The following is a 13,188-nucleotide window of genomic DNA, read 5'->3' as shown; positions in this document are numbered from 1 at the left end:
AGGGGCGGGTCCACCCGTGTCACCTGCCTGGACAGACCGAGCTGCTCCCCGGTGAGCGTGGCCCAATCTGCCAGGTGAGGTCCCCGTTCCCTCGTCCTGGAGAACAGCAAGGTGGAGCTGGAAGGACTTTCCTCTCAGCTCCCTGACCAGCTCCCGTCCCACCTGCCAAGCATTGCAAATCATGTTCAGAGCGAGAAGAACAAGGAAAAGGTAAGCCCAGGAGACTGTGGGGAGCAGTTTGCAAATCCTCACGCAGGTCACGTGGCTCTCTGACTGCTCCCCATACAGACACCTGTCACATCTTTCCAACATGGGACTCTGGATTGCTCATCCACAGTAAGACACGCTGCCCAGCACCCCGACACATGGGATGCCACCCGTTCTCCTGAGTGCCCGTAAATACCTGGCACCAAAGACTTTCAAGGCATCCTTTCTTGGGCAGTGCACAGAGGGTAAATATACGGAATCTCCTCTAATCTCCTTTGGGCCCGGGGCACGTCCTTGGTTCAGTGCCAGCTGCTCTGAGCCAGCGTGTGGGCCCAGCGCTGCAGGGGGGATCAGGGGCTTCTGGGTGGGAACAAACCAAAGGTGGGAAGTCCGCTGGCTGGTATGGGAAAGGCAGTGGCCGCCTGCTGAAAAGTTCTGCCATTCAGTGAATCATCTCTGGCTTCTCATGCTGTAATGAATTTCTGGAAGCTCATGTCAGGAGCTCTCCAAAGCTAGTGGGTTGTAGCACTTAGAGCTGTGTCACAGTAGTTAACTAGTTCCCTTACAACCGTGAAAGTGTGTGTATATACATAAAATCAGAGTGGTGTGTTACTCAGGATTCTTTTGGTTGCCAATGAGAGAAAACAAGTGAAATAGCTTAAGAGCAGAGGATGATGGTAACCAGGAAGGACAGGGTGCAGCTGTGGGCCACTGGACCCAGGGACTTCACGACTCTAGGACTCCCTCTACCTCTCGGTCCCTGCACTGGATTTCTCCAGAAGCCTGGGACCATGAGAAAATCATGTATTTACATGTAATCTTGCTTCCCTGACGGCTAGCTGTGGGGGGAAAGCAAACCTCCAAGAATGTGATTGTCCCATCGGGGCCATGTTCCCTCCTCCGGACCATCATTAAGGCCAGAAAATGGGGTGTGATGATCAGCGCAGTCTGGCCCTTCCGTCCGCCCCAGAGCAATCACTGTGACAGGGAGGGAGAAGCTGGCAGCGCCCACTGGGACAGCTTGGTTGGAAGGGGAGCGGGGATCGGGTCCACCACAAAATGGGGGTGCTGTGCCCACAAGAAAGGCGACCATTCTTTCCAGTTACCTATAATGGCTTGCAGTGACAGCAAATCTTAAAGATTCTAGGATGATAGGAGTAACTGAGGAAAATGGGACTAACGTGTTCTGAATGCTTACCGTGGAACAAGTTCTTTGCACATGCTATCCGTGTCATCCTCAAACACAAACACTGTATGATGCAGGTGTTATTATCCCCACTTTACCAAGGAGGAAACTGAGATGTAGACAAGTGAAGTGGCTTGCTCACGGACACATAGGTCCTGAGCCAGGTTTTGAAACCAGTTCTGTTTGATTGTAATCCCAGACACTTAACCATCACGATACATTGGCTTCCTTGTTATTCTACCCAACGAGCATGTGTATGTGTAAAATACTTTACAGTAAGTTATTTTTATGCTAATTAATAATATTAGGTCTCAGTGGCGTGTTTGTAACATGGCTGCAAATTCTTAACACTCCTCCCATGGAGCAGTCAGGCCTACGTCCTCTCCCTGCTAATCTGGGCAGACTGTACCTGCTTTGGCCAACATAGCACAGTCAGAATGAGGCTGTGTGACTTCCGAGGCTGCGTCATAAAAGGCCAGGCAGCTTTGGCCGTGTTCACTGGGACGCTCACTCTTGGCACCCTGATCCGCCACACGAGAGGTTTCACTGCCTGAGGCTGCCATGCTGTGAGGAAGCACAAGCCACATGAATGAGTGACATGTAGGCACTGGGTCAACAGTCCCGGCTGAGCCCAGCCTTCAGGTCACCCTAGCTCAGGTGGTAGACATGAATGAAGAAGCCCCTGGGTGCTTCCAGCCCACAGCCATTCGAGTCTTCCCAGCTGAGACCTCCAACATCAGGGAACAGAGACCAGCCATCCCTATTGTGTGCCATCCAAATGCCTGAGAAAGGAATCCAACAGCACGATAGATGGGGGCTGTTGTATGCAGCTGGGTTTGAGATGGTTTATTACCCAGCAACAGATAACCGGAACAGCCCCAGGATCGGAATCAACAATGTCTGGGTATGGAATACCTGGATTTTGAAGATGCAACTGAGGACTGTCTTGTAACAGTAGAGTAGCAAAGTAGCGATTCTTCCCAACAGGGAACTGTTGGGAGAATCCTGACAGCCTCGTGCTGCAATCTCTCTTCCTCCACCAGGTGGGGTGGACGCATTGGTCATGGCCTCCGCAGCAGTGGCCATGGCGCCTGCTGTGGGGAGAATGGCTTCCTCTGTTTCAGCAGGATTGTGGCTGCCCCACCCCAGCCCGGGTCCCTGGGCTCCAGGGCTGCAGGGCAGAGCCCCAGGAGGGCTGGGTGTGGCTGCTGCTGGGAGCCTCCCCCTTCTTTTGAGGAGCTCAGTGCCTCTGGAGGAGGGTGGGACCCTGAGGCAAAGTCCTCCTCTCCTGCCTTCCCACTGCCCTCCTGTCAGGTGTCCTGGCAGGATTCTCTCTCCCACTCTCAGTGCTGCTCAGTTGTCCCGCCCGGGGACCTTGGGTCGGGGCATCAGGGATGGGCTCCATGGAGAATAACCCATTTCCTCCCTCCTGCCCCACTTCCTTTTCTCCTTCCATTCAAATCAAAGCACCAGTCAAAGTTATAAGTGTGTCCGTCACCATATAGTGTACTTTGTACCTGTTAGGTGTGAATTTACCCATCTCCTCCTTCCCCTCCCACCTGCTTCATTTCTGTTGAATTTTACTACCATATGTGTGCATGAGTGTTGATCTGTAAGTTTCCATTTAGTGGTGAGTACATACGGTTTTTGTTCTTCCATTCTTGTGATACTTCACTTAAAAGGATGGTTTCCAGTTGATTCAAACTGTACAAAAGCAATTCATGTAACCAAAACATTTGTGCCCCCATAATATTCTGAAATTTAAAAAATGTGGTGTCTGTATACCATGGAATACTACTCAGCCACGAGGAAGGATGGCTTAATGCCTTTGCAACAGTGTGGATGGAACCGGAGACCTTTATCCTAAGGAGGAGTCCATGGAATGGAAAAACAAACACCACATTTAAATTGGGACTAACCGATGGGCACACCTGTGCAGGGAGGGAAGTATAACTCAGTGGAAGTCAAACAGGGGCAGAGGGGCAGAAGGGATGGGTGACAACCTACCTAATGGGTATATTGTACACTATCAGGGTGAGGGGCACGCTTGTAACCCTGACTCCAGCGTTACCAAAGCAATCTACGCAACCCAGAACATTTGTACCCCCATATTACATTGAAATTAAAAAAAAAAAAAGGAAAAGAAACAAAGTACTACATATACATGGTTTTAAAGTCAAACAGGGCCAGGCACAGTGGCTCATGCCTGTAATCCCAGCACTTTGGGAGGTGGAGATGGGAAGATCACATGAGGCCAAGAGTTGGAGACCAGCCTAGGCAACTTAGCAAGAGCCCATCTCTGCAAAAAGCTTAAACATTAGCCAGGTGGGGAGGCGCATGCCTGCAGTCCTGGCTACTCGGGAGGCTGAGGCAGGAGGATCACTGGAGCCCAGGAGTTTAAGGTTCTGGTGAGCTATGATCACAGCACTGTACTCTAGCCTGGGTGACAGCGAGACCCTGTCTCTAAAAGAATAAAAAAATAAAGTCAAACGGAACCATCATTACAACAGCAAGAACAGTAATAGAAAAACATTTCAGTAGTCCCCTCCTCGTCCCTGAATTCTCCCCTTCAGACTTTTTCAGTCACTTCTGATACTTAACCTCCACATTTCTCAATGATGTGCCCATACTGCTGTTTTCTGGAATGATTGATTTTAGATGTTGTCTTTTTCCTCCTTCTTTTGGAAGATGAAATGTTAACTCTTCCGCAGCAGCCCATATCCTACTTCTCCTTTTATCTGCCCATGATGGCGAGATCAGTGTTTTTGGGAAAAGCCACGTTCCGTTCCTGTTTCTCTGGCTCATGACGGCTGTATGTCGTGTGCATTGCTGAGCTGCGGAACACACTACAATCACATTTCCTTTCTTACACATCTTGTCCTTCCTTCTGGACATACCACTGTAATTCTTCTAATCTAAGCTTGCACGTGCACTATTCTTAATATTCATGCGCCCCTGAGAAAGAACGCTCCCAACGAAACTGAGATACTCCAGTGTTCACAGATGCGTCTCAATATCAGAAATGTTAAGATGTGAACAAACTGTGCATTTTCAAATTCATATAATACCACTTTTTTTGTTTTTCTCTTCTTTTCTTTCTTACTTTTTTAAGAGACAGGGTCTTGCCCTGCCATGCAGGCGGGAAGATCACTGCTCACAGCAACCTCAGACTCCTGCGCTCAAGCCATCCTCCTGCCTCAGCCTCCCTAAGTAGCTGAGACTACAGGCATCGGCCACCACACCTGGCTATTTCTGTTTCTTGGTTTTCTTTGTGACTGTCATTAATTCTTCCCAAATTTTGTACGAAAATTATTTTCTTAATTTTTAAACCATTGACATATAATTATATACTGTAAACTTCAGCTACAGTGTAAAATTCCATGGCGTTTCATATATGTAGTTACACAGCCATCACCAGAATCTGTGTTAAAACATTGTCATCGCCCTAGAGAGGAATCGTGTACCCATTAGCAGTCACTCCCCAACTGCGTTCTTTTGCGTGTGATGTGCAGTTGTCCCCGCACCTTCTGTTGAAAAGACTCTTCTTTCTCATTGAATTATTTTGCTACTTTTGTCCAACAGCAACTGACCATAATGTGAGGGGTTATTTCTGAGCTCTCAGTTCTATTTTATATCTGATCTATGTTGTCATGCCACAGCACACTGTTCTCATTCCTGGAACTTTGTAGGATGTTTTGAAATCAGAAAGTGTCAATCCTCTAATGTTGTTCTTCTTTTTTTAAAGATTGTTTTTGGTTGTTCTAGTTCCCTTGAATTTCCATATGAATTTTAGGATGAGCTCATCAATTTCTGCAAAAAAAAAACCTAAGGGGGATGTCGATAGGGATTGCATTGAATCCGTAGATTGATTTCGGCGACGCATCATCTTACCAATATCAAGTCGTCTGATCCATGAACGTGGGCTGCCTTTCCATTTATTTAGCTCTTCTTCAATTTCCTCCAACAACGTTTTGTAGTTTTCATTAGACAAGCCTTGTACTTCTTTTGTTCAATTTATTCCTAAGTACTTTATTCTTTCTGGTGCTGTTGTACATAGAATTGTTCTTTTTCATTTCATCTTTGGATTGTCCGTTGTAGAAATACACTTGATTTTTGTATATTGACCTAATATGCTGAGAAAAAAAAATTTAATATTGAACCACTTCCCCTCCTCTGTGCCTGCTTCCCTGAGTCAATCTCTGCACAGAAGAAAACTCCAGTGTCCTGCTGGGGGAGAGACAGCCACCTGGCTGTATGGGACAGGCAAGGGGGCCTGGGGTTCTTGGCTTTCAGCCCAGCTCCCTGGCTTCAGCCCCCAGGAGTCACCTGCAGTAACAGGCGCCTCCGATTCCGGAGCTTCGGTGCTCTGCTTTCTCAGCTCTGCCCCCTCCTGCTGCTTCTCATCTTCCCAAACTTTGTCACCGTGTCTTCTCTCTGCTGTTGCTGCTCTCATTCTCTTTGTCCTCATTGGTTTATAAATCTTTTATTTCTGTTCTCTCTATTCAGTGGGAGTTCGATAGGAAGTCGTGCTAACTGCCTGTGCTCGGTTCACTGTGCTTACCTGGCCGGTCCCCAGTCCCCTTTGCAGGGACAGAATAGCGGGCTGAGCAAGCGCCCGGGCCCTGCAGCCAAACAGACCCGAGGTTGAGGTCCGGCTCCACTTCTTCACCTCCTCGTGTGTCCACGTGCGAGATGATTACTCTCTCTGAGCCTCAGGTTTCTCATCTGTAATGTGACAATAATGTCACCTCCGAACTCACAGGGCTGTGGTGGGCATGAACTGTGACGATGCAGGATGCTCACGCAGCCTGTCTGCGTGCAAGGCTGTGCTCTGAGCTGCGGGTCCCGCCTGCCTCCCCGGAGAACAGCGTGACTCAGAAAGGGGCTTCCCCTTCCGCCCGGATCCCAGGATACAGACGACACAGGGAACAGAGCCACAGCACCCGGCTGCTCACACCGTGAGCGAGAGATGCATCTCGTTGGTTGTCAGCCACTGAGAGTCTGAGATTGTTACTGCGACATCATTTAATGACATTTGACTAACGAAGCAGCATTCGACGGTGGTCCAAGTCCTCCAGAATATGTTGCATGAGGGAAGCTCAAGCCAGGGACAGTCACCAAGTGAGGTCACCAGGTGAAAGAGCCAGGCATGGTGTGAGACGCACAACAGCACTACCCGTGACAGCATGACACGTGCCATTCATCAAACAGCTGAGGCAAGATAATTGACTGAGACATTAACCTGTGCTCATTTGCTTTGTATTTCTCCCTCCCCTGGCTCTTTCCAGCGGACAGTCAGTCCCTTGGTATTTCCTTGCCTTGGGTATTTCTGGTGGTCAGAGCCTAGAAGCTACTGGAAGCTAGTGGATCTTTCCGTCTTGCAATAACTTTGACTCTCTAGGGATTCTGTGAGCTTCTGTGACATGTCCTGGAGGGAGGAGGAGGAAAAGACGGGCCTCTGAGAGCAGGGAGAGGGATATGTTAGGATTTTTACCCCAGAAGGAAAAGGGGCAGAGCGTGACTAGGGCTGGGAGTAGCGGGGACAGTCCCACACTCTGATTCCAGGCAGCGTCCAGAGGTGACAAGGCCTTGGAGGGAACGTCCTGGGACCTGAGGGAGAGCAGACCTGGAGCATGGCGCTTTGGCCCCTCCCCACTGTTCCCATATCCCCAGGCTTGTGGCTCTGCTGAGGTGGCAGAAGGGCTGCAATGATAGATGATCCTGTAGTTGCTGGTGCGACCAGTGGGACCACCCCTAGACCTTGGCACTGCCTGAGACCCTGGGACCTTGACAAAATACTGAGTCTGGGGGAGAGAAGTGCAGTGATATGCCTGGGATGGAATTTCTTGCCAGCTCAGTGGGATGGTGGCTTGGAGTCAGATTTAAATTGAATTAGAACAAAAAATCAGGAAATATGCCAAAGCACTACAGCTTTGCAATCCCACGGGCTGTCGCTAACTATACCCCTGACGCCCATGCCCACCGGCAAGCAGTGGCTACCAACACTGGACACTCCACGTGGCCCATAGTCTGGGGTTGTTAACGTTCCCTCTGGCCAGGAGTGAATGCCACCACCTGTGTTCCCCTGGACAGGGGCCCCCATATCTTCCATCCTGCCGTCCTGCTAGAACGGGCTGTCAGGACGTGTCATGACCTGGGGTCCAGCTGCACCCCAGCCTGTCTCTCGGCCAGCGCACACCAGGCCGGTTCCTGGGGGACCCGCCAGGACGAGACCCTGACAGCGGCTGAGCCGTGCGGGAAAACCGGGTGGTTGGGAGGGATGGTCGAGCTGGTGCTTTCAGGCCAAGCGCCCGCTCCTGCTCACGGCTCATGAGGACACTGTGGTCCGGCCCCTGGTGACCCCTCCCTCCACCTCTGGCCGTTTCCCAGCAGGACCCTCCCCGGTCTCGCTCCAACCCCGCTGCTCTGCTTCCAGCCGGTGAGGGAGCCCCGTTCGCCTGCCCGGCTCTTCTCCAGGCTGCTCCATACACGCCAACACTCCTGCTCCCACCGCCCAGCCTCCACTGCTCCCTCAGGCCCCATGGGTCACCTTCTCTAGGAAGCCCTCTGAGCTGACCTCCCAAATGTGCTTGGGGCTGCTCTGGGTGCCCCACAGAGCCCTGGTCTTCCTGCCTTGGTCCTCATTGTACCTGTTCTGCAGGATCCTTTAACCCTCTGTCTCCTGGGCCGGCCTGTGAGCTCCTGGAGGCGGGAACTGTGTCCATCCTGTTTATCGCAGGATCTTTGCTGCTTGATGTCTGCTGGGGGAGGACAGGAAGGGGACAGAAAAGAAAGAAAGGGAAGGGCAGGGTGGAAGGAAGGAGGAAAGGAAAGAGAAAGAAGAGAAAAGAGGAAGGAGGAAGATGGAGGAAGACCGCCCCTTCCTTTCTGTGCAGCCATTGCCCTGACACAGCTTCCCAGCAGGGAGGAGTGCACAGGCGTCCCCACCTCCTCCTCTCACTCAGCAGGGGACACGCTCCTTATTGTTAAAATGACTGACTCATTCAGCAGCCATTGCAAGTAATAGTGTATTCAATGGAAAATGGTTTACATGACAGGAGATTTTCATTATCTCACACAGTAGTAACTCTAGCAGTAAGTGGCTCCAGTATTTAATTCAGCAGGAGCCCAGTGTGGCAGCAGGGACCCTGGTTCTTTGCATATCTCTGCTCTGTTATCTACAGTGCTGTTGGTTTTGCACTTGGATTGACCCCTTCTGGTCACAAGTTGGCCAGTGTACTTCTAGGCCTTACATGCCTAGAGGACCACGACCAGTAGAAAAGGCTTTTCCTCCCATGCATCCGTTAAGTGGGAAGAATCCTTTCCCAGAAGTCCTCCAGCAGATGTCCCTTTACATCCCCGGATGAAACCAGGGGCCTATGCTCCAGCTGCAAGGGAGGCGGGACAAGCAAGTGCCTTTGCAGCTGGTGGGAGAGTGCGCCAGCATGGGGGGCAGGAGGGGATGGTTGTTGCTTCCTCCTTGCCTTGCCTGCTTGAGCCTTCTTTGCCTTTGGAGCTCCTCTGTAGGAAAGCTCAACACCCAGGCCTGGACGGCAGTTGTGACGGGGGGCTAAGGAGGCTGTGTCTCCAGCAGCCCATGGAGTCTCCTTGCTGGACTTGGGCCAGAGACTGCTTGATTCTAATAGCTGTTAATAGCTGTTTTCCATTCTTCCTTCCTTCCTGTTTTTGTTTCTGGAGACAGCTTCTCACTCTGTCACCTAGGCTGGAGTGCAGTGGCACCATCATAGCTCACTGAAATGTCAGCTCCTGGGCTCAAGAGATCCTCCTGCCTCAGCGTCTCAGATAGCTAGGACTACAGGTGCACGCCACCATACCTCATTAATTTAATTTAATTTTTTTATAGAGACAGAGTCTTGCTATGTTTCCAGACTGGTCTGGAACTCCCGGCCTCAAGCAATCCTCCTGCTTCAGCCTCCCAAAGTGCTGGGATTACCGGCATGAGCCAGCGCGCCTGGCCCCTTCTTTTCTTACACTAAGTGCACAGGTGAACATAGGGCCGCCCAGAGGAATAGCTTTCCTGGCCTCCTTGGCGATAGATGAAGGCATATAACTAAGCTTTGGCCAATGGGACGACAGCAACATGTTGTATAACTCCCACAATGTGCCCTTAAGAGAGGGCCCACGTCCTTCCCCCAGAGTGACCAGCTTGTCCCCGTGTCCCTGTGACCTTACTGGTTTTAGCACCGAAAGTCCCACATCCCGGGCCAGCCAGGAGAGTTGGTCATGTTCTCCATCCCTTCCTCCTTCCCTCTGGCTAGACTGAAGGTGTGACAGAGGCCGTCTCAGAAGCAGGGGGTGGAAGCCACACACTGAGGATGTCACAAGACTGCTGCTTCGATGGCACTGGCACGTGGATTTGCGGTGACTGAAATTATTTCTGTAGAGAGGGGTCCTGAGCCTGGATCTCTGGTTAATTACTTTAGGCTGTCATTCATCTGGGAGAAAAATAAACTTCTATCTGTTTAAGCTTCTGTTATTTTGGATTTTCTGTCACCTGCAGCTGTGCCAAATCCTAACTGATGCAGCAACTGAACCTTAGGGGACGCTGGGGCGTTGGGACCTGCTGCGCTGCGGTGCCAGCTGTGCGAGCTGGGGGGGCAGTTCTGAAAGGCTGCGCTGGGGAGGGCGTGGCTGCCCTCATGGTGAAGGTTCCACCCCCACCGCACCAAGGCTGCAGCCAGGGGGGTTCTGTTCTCAGTGCCTTTAACAAAATGCTCCCCTTCCTAAAACCAATTTCAGAGCCCCTGGTTCTTAAAGGGATAGGGACAGCCTGACCCTCTGCCACACTGTGACCCTGTGTCACACCCTGACTCTCCCTTCCCAGCTGTTCTTTACATATGAAGTGCACAAAATTCATGGAGACACAGATATAATAGTGACTCTAGAGACTAAATCTAATGTACAGAAAGAGGAAGGTAAATCTCAGGAAAACTTGTATAACCCTAAACCCTCAGGAGAGACCTGGCACCAGAGGGTGTCACTGGCAACAGCCTTATATGGGACTTGTTGCTATGGGGACCTCCCTGGGGGCCACCACCTTGGGAAGGGAACCTCTGCGACCCAGGGGTGTGGCATCTTGCCCCAGGTGACAGTTGTTTCTAACAAAGCATCCTTGTTCCTGGAGACTCTGGCTCCAGGCGCAGCTGTGCAGGCTGGGAACTGTCTGGGTTTGTGGGCGAGTCCGAGGGTGGCTGCCAGGCCAGGGCTAGGGCACAGCAGGTTAGGTGTAGATGCGCTGGAGAGGCTGGAGCAAAGGGCGGAATCAGATTTAGGGAGCGTGGGAGTCGGGCTTTCCTTTCTGGCCCCTGCTGGGTGGGTGGGAAGATCCAGGCAGGGCCGGCGCCTGAGGAATCACTGGGGACCACGGCGCAGGGCAAGCGGCGGAGACCAGGGAGTCTGAAGCCCACGGGGAAGCAGAGCTGGGCCATCTCTCCCCGCTAACCCTCGAAGAGGGGGATTTGTTGTGTCCCATCTCTGCCACTTTCTGTTTGTGCCTCAGTTTCCTCCTCTGCCACGTCGGGTAACAATAAAGCCTGTTCGTGGCTGTTGTAAGGATGGGATGAAGAACTCAGTCCAGCGCGTACTTTGCTGAGGCTCAGGCGGTCACTCCAGCTTCAGGGTCTCTCGTGCTACAGTCATCTGAAAGCCTGGCTGAGGCTGGAAGGTCCACGGCCAAGACAGCTCACGCACGAGGCTGTCGTTGGGAGGCCTCAGCTCCTGTCTACATAGCCTCTCCACGGAGCAGCTTGAAAGTCTTCCTGACATGACAGCTGGCTTTCTCCAGAGTGGGTGACACGAGGGAGAGACAAGGTAGAAGCCACAGTGTCTTTTATGGCCCAGCCTTGAAAGCCACATGCTGTCCCTTGTGTAGTATTCTGTTGCTTACACAGGCCAACCCTCCTTAACCTGGGAGGTGTGAACACCAGGGGAGCCCAGGCGCCATCTTGGAGGCTGCCCCCAGAATGACTTCATTGAGCTGCTAGACCAATCTTAGGAACAATCTGTTGTTTGACTTCTTGTGTGACATGAGAAGTCCCATTGTTATTGGGATACTTGTAGCCCAGAGCATCCTGAATCTCTTCCCAAAAGTCTCTTTTCTTGGTTAAGGCGGCCAGAATTAGAATCTAAAGCCCACGACTGATACCAAGAGGAAGCCCAGCCTGGCAGCCCTGGTAGGGGAAGGGGACAGGAGGCTCCTGGCCTGCAGGCACCCTCTGGGACTCCCACTTTGAAGCTCACAAAGCTGACCTGGTCTTCCAGGGTCCGAGCACAGGCACTGCGAGGGGAGAGGAAGCCTGGCCTTTGCATGTGTCATAGTCATGCTTAGTTACAAATCAAAATGAAGAAAAACGCTGCAGTAATGATACGACTCTGGTGCTGCCAGCTCCCCCAGCTGGCCCCGTGGCTGAGCCTCTGTGGGTGGACAGAATCCTTCTCCTTTCTCTCCTTTCTAAGATTGTCTGCTGAACTTTGCGATTGGGCTGATTCCAGCAGAGATTCCCAGGCTCTGTCGCTTGGATGGACAGCAACCAGGAGAAGTGCTGAGAGGGCCACTGTGGGCCCCAGGAACTCTGCATTTATACGAGTCTGGTCTCCTACCACAGACAGGCCGGCAAATCAGGACTCCCTGATTGGCAGTGCTCGGCAGGGAGCCTGGCACCATCAGGCTGGCAGGTGTCACTGCTGTCATGGCTCCATCCCAGGGCTGTCTTGACACTCTGCTCCCCTCCCTCCAGGCCAGGAGACCCCTGGTTTCTGCCCTGCTCCTGCCCTCAAGGAGGGGTGGCCAGCAGGGAGCCCAGTCCTCAGAAGCCACATGCTCTCTTCAGGTGGAATTGGCTGAAAGCCACAAGTGGGGCCACTGAGAGGCTGCACGGATAGGGATGGAGACCCCCAGGGACAGACTGGGAGCTGGATGACCTGGGGTGTCCTGGCTCTGCCCACCAGCTGTGGGACCCTGTGTGGCCTTGTCCCTGAGGAGACAGTCTCTGAGGCCTGGCCCACCCCCTGGGGCCATCTGAGTGAGACCCGGGACTGGTCCGGGCCAGCGCAGCATGAGCGCAGGACTCTTGTGATTAGATAGCGACACGGCCTGTCTGAGTAGACCCATGACTGTCTCCAGAGCCACACATGACTCCCTCACACTCCCACACTGCTTCTCCCCAACTCGCAGCTGAGTGGGGCACGATTTAGAGGGTGGGCAGGACCGGCTATGCGATGTGTGAGGCCCAGCGCAAAAGGAAGGTGCAGGGCCACTGATGCAACAATGATTAAGAATTTTAAGATGGTGACATCAGGCACTAAACTCAGAGTGGAGCCCTGCTAAGCACGGAGCCCTGTGACTGCACAGGTCTCAGACCCATGACGCCAGCCCTGGGAGTAGGGACAGACACGCCCTGGAACACTAGCCATTAAGAACCTGGGACAAGGACCTCCTTGCTGTGGTGGAAACCCACAGTGCAGTCACAGGCTGTGAGGGTAGAGGCCAGGGATCCTGAAGGCCGTGGCTCCACCCTCACAGAAAACCTGGCCTGGAGCGTCAAGCTGTCAGGACCGTGACAGGTCTACTGGCCTCTGGGTCCCTGGTGCTGAGTTCATGCTGTCCCTCTTGTATTTGGGGTAGGAGAACCCCGAAGCCCAAGCCCCTAAGTGCCCACCTTTGCTAAGCTAGAGCTGGTTTCTGACATTCACGACCAAGCCCAGCAGCCCTAAGGATCCTGCACTTCCTCCAGCAGCAGGAGAGGAGCTGCCACCCTCGCCAGTGGGAAAGGGCA

This window comes from Eulemur rufifrons, chromosome 3 (assembly GCF_041146395.1).
Source record: "Eulemur rufifrons isolate Redbay chromosome 3, OSU_ERuf_1, whole genome shotgun sequence".
NCBI lineage: Eukaryota > Metazoa > Chordata > Mammalia > Primates > Lemuridae > Eulemur > Eulemur rufifrons.
Note: the sequence above shows the minus strand (reverse complement) of the source record.